Source organism: Zonotrichia albicollis, chromosome 7, assembly GCF_047830755.1.
Source record: "Zonotrichia albicollis isolate bZonAlb1 chromosome 7, bZonAlb1.hap1, whole genome shotgun sequence".
NCBI lineage: Eukaryota > Metazoa > Chordata > Aves > Passeriformes > Passerellidae > Zonotrichia > Zonotrichia albicollis.
This window is the reverse complement of record NC_133825.1, coordinates 21,166-30,599: the sequence shown is the minus strand read 5'-3', so window position 1 is coordinate 30,599 and position 9,434 is coordinate 21,166. Positions and strand designations below refer to the sequence as shown.

Here is a 9,434-nt window from a genome sequence, read left to right as displayed (position 1 = left end):
CCTTTGCCATCAGTCGAAGGCTTTCATTTGAGGAGCGCCCCTTCTTTTGTGCTCTCGTAGGGGACGAACGTGAAGGGGAGAAGACACTTCTTTGCCCTTGTTGAAGGGAGGCGAGCCCCGCCTGCGGCGTCAGTTTCGGGCTTCGGTTGCGGGAAGCTGCAGCTGTGGCAGCGTTTGCAGGGCTGCAAGGGGGCCGTGCCGCTGAATCGGAGGGCGCTTGTGGTGGCCGCGGCCCGGGCCGGAACGTTGCCGCTCGGGAGCGGCGCTGGCATGGCCTGGGCAGCTGCCGGGGCGCACGGGGGATTTGGCGCGGCCGGGCCGGCCAAGGGCGGCAGTGGCGGAGCCGCGCCGGTGTGAGCCGAGGGGAGCCGCGCCGGGCCGGCCAAGGGCGGCAGAGGCGGCGCGGGCGCTGCTGCGGCGGCCCGGGCGGTGCCGGCCGCTCCGGCCGCTCCGGGCGCGGGGCTCGGGCGCCGCCGCCACCCCCGGGCCCGGTGCCGGCCCCGCCGGGCAGGGGCAGCGGGCGCGGCTCTCCGGGCCGGCGCCGGCCCCGCGTGCAGGAGGAGCCGCCGGAGGAGCCGCTCTCCTGGCGGGAGCCGCGCTCCGTCCGGGGCCGGCAGCGAGCGCGGGCTTCGGCTGCTCGCAGTGCTGGCGTGGTGCCGCGGTTCGGAGGCGCTTTGTCGGCATTGATTGCATCGCTGTGTTCGGTTTGCAGCGGGTGTACGCTAAGGGCTACGGTGTTCTTCCTGAGTGGTGCGGTTCTCGGTGCCGGTGGGGATGATAAAGGTTAGTTTCGGATTGGGTTTTGTAGTCGGATATGGTTTTTTTGCCGGGGTATTATGTTTAGAAAGGCGCGCAATGGTTTTTACGGGTCGTAGCGCGAAGCAGCGGTTCGGATTTTAATTCTGTTGAGGTGGCTTTTATTGGCGTGAGCGGGTAGTGTTTGTTTCGGTGGGCTTTTGAGGTAGCGTCGTGTCGTTCATAGCAGTGGGTTTTTAATCTCGCGAATTGCATGTGTGTTTATCGTCTTCAAGGGATTTTATTTATTTGGTTGGTTTGATTGTAGTGTATGTTTTATGGTTGCGGGTAATATGGGAGACATTGTTTATGGTTACGTTTGTTTTTAGGCTTTGTGTTTATTTCTAGGTGTTATTTTTAATTTGATAGCGTGAGAAACTATGGGTTTATTCAGTTAGGTATAAATTTTTTGTTGGAAATGAAAGTTTATTCGGTTTTGGGGCTATTTTTGTTGTTGTGTTTTTTTTTTTTGATTGTTTTTTGTTGTTGTTCTTTCATGTATTTGATTGTTGTTCATCGGGTTTTTTTTGGGAATATGGGTATTTATATGGTGGATCTTTTCAAGTAGTATTGAGTAGTTGTTTTCTTAGTTTTTAGTCCTTGAGATTTTTTCTATTTCGTTAAGTAGTTCGGCTGTTATATTTACAGAGGATTGGTTATTCTTTGAGTTAGTGTAGAGGTAGAATTTTGTTTATTTTTTTTTAGTAACCTTCAGGGTCAGTGGCACTGTTTGGAGTTTAGTAGGTTGGTTTGATTTCTTTTTTTAGTAGTTGTTGTAATTTGCTGTGCGTGTTTCTATAGGGTTTTCTTTTATCTTGGTTCCATTTTTCTGATATGATGAGAATTTGTTATTGAAAAGAGTGTTTTGTGGTTTTTTGGCTGGCAGATTTTTGGCTGTTGGAGGTATCTTGATGTTTTTCGAAGATATTGCTGGCAATTCAATGCTCTTTGTATTGTAATTTTATTTAGGAATTGGATTTCTAATGTAATATTATAACTACATTTAAACAAAACAGATGTGTGGAAATGGGAATAAACCTCTCTTGTTTTTATATATTTGATCTTTTTTTAAAATTTTACTTGTAACATAAGTTATTATATATTACAATAATATATTATCTTTTTTAATTATTGTGTATATTTATAGATATGTAAATAGAGAATATAAATATAGACACAACCCAACTCAAATATAAATATAGAAATGTGTTTCAAATATATGCAGGTATACATAAAATTTTTAAATAATTGTAAATATAAAATAACATCAATTGATACTACGCATAATAAAAGTAATACTGTATATATCTTATTTATTATATTATAGGAAATAGATATAAAATAGATATATCAATTGATGTACTATACTTATACAACAATTATAGATATGATAATTATAATTATAAAAGTATTTTTCAAGTAGTTGAAAATAAAGGATGGTTTTGTTTTTCATTTGGCAAAAGCAGGGGTTTTAGTATAAAAATTATAAATACAAATAATATAAAGATAGAAGTCTAAGTATATAAATATATCATAAATAGCTAAAGATTAATATAAAAATTAAAAATAAAGGAAAAAACAAGGTTTAGCAGTAGATATGATACGTAATTTAAAAAATAATTTATCTCTATTATTTGAACAGGATACATATTATATATATTTTAAATATAATGCATCAATATAAACTAGAAATATAAATGTGTATATAGTCATGCAAGCTCTAAATATAACAATATTTCAGTATAGTTTAAAAGAAGGGTTTTCTGGTATTTATTTAGTTAGAATTGGATTTTTTTTAAATAATGAAAGTGTTTTAGAAATGTAGTTTTAAACTATAGAAGAACTATATAAGAACTATACAATTAATAGAGAAAGATATTTATAAAAACACAGAGAAATACATATAAACAATAGGAATAGACAGAATATATTGTATAAATTGCATGCTACATCAATGTTCACTATAAATATGTGTGTGACTATAAATATGAAAAATAGACATAAAACTTTTATTTAAACATGGCTTTAAATCAAGGGGGCTTGTTTGGCTCTTGCTGGATAAGAGGCAGGTTTCTGGCATTTATTTCAGAGCAGTTTTTGTCTGGGGTCGCCCCTGCTCTTTTTTGCCACCGTCGCTGCCCGCAACCCCGAGGCGCGCTGCGCCCCCGTCTGGGGCGGGCGGCAGTGCTGCCGCCTTGTGGGCAGAGCGCGGTACTGCAGCCGTGAGCCGACAGGCAGCCGAGAGGCCGCCTTGTTGGGAGTGGCGTGTCACGGGTGTCTCGGACTCGCTTGACCTTCTCACAATGGCGGCCAAAAAGGCGGGAAAATAGCACACCCCGGTAAGTCTGCCGCCCTGTGGCCACAGAGCGGTACTGCACCCTCCGAGCCAGCGCCCTGCCTCTCGCCGCTGGGTGCCGGGGGCGGCGGAAGGACGCGGCTGCCGAGCATAGGAAGGGCGAGGGGCGGGAGCGAGCGGCATCGGAACAGGGCTGCAGCCCCCGGGCCCGCGCCCGCCCCGCTCCAGGCGCTGGGAGCGACCGTGGGCCGGACAATCCCGGCGGGGCGGCCCCGGGCAGGCAGCGGAGGAGGCGGAGCGGGGCCGTGGCTCTCCCCGCCGTCGCTGCCGGCAGCTTTGGAAGGTCGGGCCGGGCGCCCGTCCCGTCCCGCCGGCTCCCGGTCTCTGTAAACTCCTCTCTGGCTTCGCAGGTCCGTGCTGGAGGGTGGGAGAAAGGGCCCTGCTGGTTGCCGTGTCCTCGGTGGGCAGCGAGCTCTGACCTTGGCCGGATGGGCTGCTGAGTAATGGAACAATGGGGATGTGCTTTTATGTATTTAGTGACCTTTACAGATTTCTCCCCCTGCTTCAGGTGAGCGTGCATCATTGCAGGCTTGGGATTGAGTGAAATGCGCTGAGGAAACCAGCTCTGGGGAGGGAGGGAGGGAGGGAAATCCTCTCCTAACATTTTCCAGTTCTTCTGTCAAACTCATCACAGCAGGACGGCTGAAAGCGTAAGAAGATGTGGAGGGAAAGAGAGAATCTGACAGGAGCATCGAACGCACGAGTGCACGAATTTTGCTTTTGGCTTGGATTTAAACTCAGAAGTTGTAAGGAATTTAGGAATGAGAAGGGACATTTCAGAAGGAGAAGAAGGAGTTGTTGTTACAGTCCTGGCAAAATCTCTTGTTCTAGCTAATAAAAGAAGTTAGTTTAAATAAAAAAATTTTAAAATGTGGAGGTTTTTTCCTTGACTATTATATTCATTGGTGGTATATGGTGTGTTGTTTTATTTCTTGGTATTATTAACTCTGTGTAAATTGTTTTTTGAGTGAAGCTAACTTTCTGGATGGGTTGGTTTGTATTTGAGGTAGGTTTCAATAGGTTTCTTTCATAGACTTCTCATAGGTATTACTGGGATTTTGGTATTGTTTACTGTATGTATAAACATACAGATTTGGTAGGGCCAGTTGGGCTGCTGGAGTTTTGGGTCTGAATTTATTAGATGGCTTTTGTAAAATACAGAATAATTATGTAAGTTAACAGCAAATGACCCAATTTATCTAGCTATGCTACCTTAACACAAAGTTTTATGTCTTACCAGTTTTCTGTTCTTCTGCTCCAAGTAGCTGTTGCAAAAAAGAAAGCACTGTTATTTTTGTGAAGAGTTTTCTTCTATAACAAGCCCTTTACTCCCCTTGAATCTGAGTCTGAGAGGCCAAACAGCTGCAGCTGTTCTGAGGGCTTTTACACCTGGGAGGATTTGCCCCCTCCCTTTTCCTGGGTGCCATGGGAACGAGAGGCGGGCACCATCGGGGGTATATTAACCCCAGCCTTGGCTGAGGGGCTTCATTCCCTCTCTGGGATGTGCTGGGGTAGGAGTTCTCCTCTCATTTCAGTGAAAAGGCTCTTTCAGCTCATCTCAGCTTGTTTCCAGCAGGTGTTTCTGGGCATCTAAAGCAGCAGAGGCTTGGAAGAGACTGTGAAGAAAACAGCATGGAATACAGGGAGTATGTAGGTTCACAATTTTGGGTTTTGTGTTTAGGGGTGTTTAAAGCACCTTTGTAATTTCTGGTTTTGTTCTTGGTTTGTTTTTTATGGTTTTTAGGAGGAGCACGCCTTTCAGAGATTCCAGGTTGTGTCAAGTACAACACTTTTTGCAGCAGATTCATCATGTCTCAGGAGGGATCTGCCCAGTGTCAAGGATGATGTTTGAGATTGAGGCTTCAGGTGAGTTGAGGATTGTGAGTGGGAGAGGGAGGGTGAGCAGGTATCCAGTTAGGAGTTCTTGGGAGGGGGTTTGCAGGCAGCAGGGTGAGAAAGGGTGTTTATTTGTTTATTTGAGGGCCCCCCCCCCCAAGGCTTCTAGCAGAGGCATTCCCATGTCTTAGAGCACACAGAGTCATCCACTGCACTCACAGGAATGCCATTTAACTTTGCCTTTCTCTAACCCAGGTGCCAGCCCTAATAAAGGCCACAGCCTTGGAATCAGGATGAAGCTGGAGCCTGAGGGAGCCAGGCACACTCAGGAGAGGGCAAGTAGCTGACTGGCTGGGATTTGGCCCACAAAACTCTGGACTCATTCTTTGGTTTTGGTTTTCTTTATTGTAGCTGACCGAGAGGCTCACAGGCCATCACGAGGCTCTCTGAAGCAGGCTCATTTCACTTGCAACGTGGATTCCCGTCACCGATCATCCAAAAGATAAGTTGGGAGCCACGGCCTGGAGATGGGGGAGTAGCAGATTGGGAGTTCTTGGGACAGATTTAAAAATTAGCTGAGCGAAAAGCAGACTTCTCCAAGGGCCTCTTAGGACAGCTAAAGGGAGAGGCTCTAGTTTTGATGGCAGCTTTCAGGCGGGCAGTGCAGAACAGCTCTGGTTTGTGTCGTGGTTTCCGGTGTGCCGTGTTCCCTAGTGTGTCTTTGGGGTCCCTTTTACCTTCTTCCCTCGAGGCCCTCACCACAAGCATGATGTGTGGTGTTTGATGTCCCCATGTTTGTCACGTTCTGTGTCACGGGTGTCTGCACACATATGGGTGCTGGAGCTGTTCTGCCCTGCCGCATGGCCAGCTGCAATGGGACAAGCCCTGGGGAGTGTAAATTTGTAATGGGGGCTGTACTTGGGCTCTAGATGCTATTCCTAGATGGACATAAGGTGTTTGCAGCTTGTGAGTTATCCTGGTGGTGTTTGACACATGTTCTAACTTTCTTTCAGGTGCAGATGCATTGCATCCATGGCAGAGGGTCAGAGTTAGCAGGTGCCGGGCATTCCTAGGAGCAGGGTGAGTAGCAGACTGGTGGGGTTTTGGCCGATGCGGTGCCAAGATCAGGCACTGATGTTTGGTTCTCTTTAATCTAGCTGTCTGAGAGACACCAGCCCGGTGACAGCAGGACCTTCCCAGCTGACGAGGTGGCCTTTCTTTGCACCTGGCACGGACCGGCATCCCCAGATGTCTGAGAGATAAGTAGAGGGCTATGACCCACAGAGGGGATGAAGGCATGGTGCTGGTTTGGGAATTACTGGGAGGGGTTTTTGAGTCCAGTTTGGCCGTGGGGGGGTGTCCATGAAGTGGCCCCTTAGGCCCCATGAAAGCAAAGTCTCACTTTTGATCACAGTGCTGAGGTGTTCAGGGCAGAGCAGTCCCGGTGTGTCTGGTGTCACTTGTCTGCTGTGCATTATGTGTTGTTTGTGTATCTCCTGTCTTTTACCTTAGCACATTGAGGGGCCTGTCAGAAACCTTGGCATCATTGTTAGCATCTGTGATCTCTGCATTCCTTGGCCTGGCACCCAGGCCAGAGAACTTTTGACTTGGGAGCTCAGGCAGGCATCAGATTCTCTTCTCTCTTTGGAAGCATCCAGTCAGATGTCTTGTCAGGTCTTGTTCTGAGCTGTACGGACAGCTGTGCCCCACCTGGATCCATTATGGTGGATTAGGGCTTGAAAGAATGTGAGGGCAGGCAGAGGATTCTGACCATAGGATTCCTAGGCATCCATCTTTGAATGATTGATTCCAAGAACAGTAGTTAGCATCTTCTTCCTGCAGTGTTCTCTGAGCCTCATCAGCTCACCGTCAGTTTGAACTCCGTCATCTCCTTTTGCATGCTCTCAGTCCTTGCAGCCATTTTCCTTGCCAAGAGATTTCTGTTCCTGTTATGTCCCCGTTGTGTGTCCTGTCCTGTCTGTCCTGTGTCACGGGTGTCAGCACACATTTGTGCCGGGGCTACTCTGCCCTGCCGCATAGCCTGGTGCGATAGGAGAGGGCCCGGGGACTTGGAATGTGTAATGTGGGGTGTAGTTGGACTCCAGGTGGGATTTGTAGATGGACACAGGACATCTGGAGCTCTTAAGTTGTCCTGCAACAGTGTGACTCTTGTCCTAACGTTTTTTTCAGATTCAGATGTATTAAATCTGGGCCAGAGGGCCCCAACCCCTGTGAGGGGATTCCCCTGAGCAGGTGAGGCCCCATTTGTCTGTGGAGCAGAAGTGTACATGGTGACTCTGTTAGAGCTCTGTTCTTTCTTTTTAGGAAGTGAATCTGGATAGCAGCAGTCAAGGTGAGCCGTGGAGAGAAGTGGTTGTTATTGCTCAGCTCTCAAGGAGAACAATTTTGTTCAGCAGACTGATCATGTCACAAGAGGCATCTGCCCAGTGTCCAAGATGTTGTTTGAGATTGAGGCTTCAGGTGACTTGAGGATTGTGAGTGGGAGAGGGAGGGTGAGCAGGTATCCAGTTAGGAGTTCTTGGGAGGGGGTTTGCGGGCAGCAGGGTGAGAAAGGGTGTTTATTTGAGGCCCCCCCCCCCCCCCCAAGGCTGTTCAGAAGCCTAGCAGAGGTATTCCCATGTCTTAGAGCACACAGAGTCATCCACTGCACTCAGAGGAATGCCATTTAACTTTGCCTTTCTCTAACCCAGGTGCCACTCCCAATAAAAGCCGCAGCCATGGAATCAGGATGAGGCTGGAGCATGAAGGAGCCAGGCACACTCAGGAGAGGGCAAGTAGCTGACTGGCTGGGATTTGGCCCACAAAACTCTGGACTCATTCTTTGGTTTTGGTTTTCTTTATTGTAGCTGACCGAGAGGCTCACAGGCCATCACGAGGCTCTCTGAAGCAGACTCATTTCAGGTGCAACGTGGATTCCTGTCGCCCATCATCCAAAAGATAAGTTGGAGCCCACGGGCTGGAGATGGGACCATCGGAGAGTAGTGGGTTGGCAGTTTTTGGGGCAGATTTAAAAATCAGCTGAGCGAAAAGAGACCTTTCCTAAGGACCTCTTAGGACAGCTAAACGGCGAGACTCTACTTTTGATGGCAGCTTTCAGGCGGGCAGTGCAGAACAGCTCTGGTTTGTGTCGTGGTTTCCGGTGTGCCATGTTCCCTAGTGTGTCTTTGGGGTCCCTTTTGCCTTCTTCCCTCGAGGCCCTCACCACAAGCATGATGTGTGGTGTTTGATGTCCCCCTGTTAGTCACGTTCTGTGTCACGGGTGTCTGCACACATATGGGTGCTGGAGCTGTTCTGCCCTGCCGCATGGCCAGCTGCAATGGGACAAGCCCTGGGAGTGTAAATTTGTAATGGGGGCTGTACTTGGGCTCTAGATGCTATTCCTAGATGGACCTAAGGTGTTTGCAGCTTGTGAGTTATCCTGGTGGTGTTTGACACATGTTCTAACTTTCTTTCAGGTGCAGATGCATTGCATCCATGGCAGAGGGTCAGAGTTAGCAGGTGCCGGGCATTCCTAGGAGCAGGGTGAGTAGCAGACTGGTGGGATTTTGGCCGATGCGGTGCCAAGATCAGGCACTGATGTTTGGTTCTCTTTAATCTAGCTGTCTGAGAGACACCAGCCCGGTGACAGCAGGACCTTCCCAGCTGACGAGGTGGCCTTTCTTTGCACCTGGCACGGACCGGCATCGCCAGGTGTCTGAGAGATAAGTAGAGGGCTATGACCCACAGAGGGGATGAAGGCAGGGTGCTGGTTTGGGAATTACTGGGAGGGGTTTTTGAGTCCAGTTTGGCCGTGGGGGGGTGTCCATGAAGTGGCCCCTTAGGCCCCATAAAAGCCAAGTCTCACCTTTGATCACAGTGCTGAGGTGTTCAGGGCAGAGCAGTCCCGGTGTGTCTGGTGTCACTTGTCTGCTGTGCATTATGTGTTGTTTGTGTATCTCCTGTCTTTTACCTTAGCACATTGAGGGGCCTGTCAGAAACCTTGGCATCATTGTTAGCATCTGTGATCTCTGCATTCCTTGGCCTGGCACCCAGGCCAGAGATGCGATTCTGATACCTGTCTGAGCTCCCCAGTCAAAAGTTCTCTCTTTGGAAGCATCCAGTCAGATGTCTTGTCAGGTCTTGTTCTGAGCTGTACGGACAGCTGTGCCCCACCTGGATCCATTATGGTGGATTAGGGCTTGAAAGAATGTGAGGGCAGGCAGAGGATTCTGACCATAGGATTCCTAGGCATCCATCTTTACTGTTCTTGGAATCAATCATTCAGTTAGCATCTTCTTCCTGCAGTGTTCTCTGAGCCTCATCAGCTCACCGTCAGTTTGAACTCAGTCATCTCCTTTTGCATGCTCTCAGTCCTTGCAGCCATTTTCCTTGCCAAGAGATTTCTGTTCCTGTTGTGTCCCCATTGTGTGTCCTGTCCTGTCTGTCC

General features: G+C 48.2%; 1 long non-coding RNA gene across 1 annotated transcript; it reads left to right on the top strand.

Annotated features, from left to right (window-relative positions):
• Positions 1-4,376: 4,376 nt before the first annotated feature.
• LOC141729477 (uncharacterized) lies at positions 4,377-6,320 on the top strand. Its single transcript, XR_012580980.1, has 5 exons — positions 4,377-4,801; positions 4,896-5,017; positions 5,243-5,322; positions 5,399-6,067; positions 6,145-6,320. It is a non-coding gene; the product is annotated as an uncharacterized LOC141729477 (long non-coding RNA).
• Positions 6,321-9,434: the final 3,114 nt, after the last annotated feature.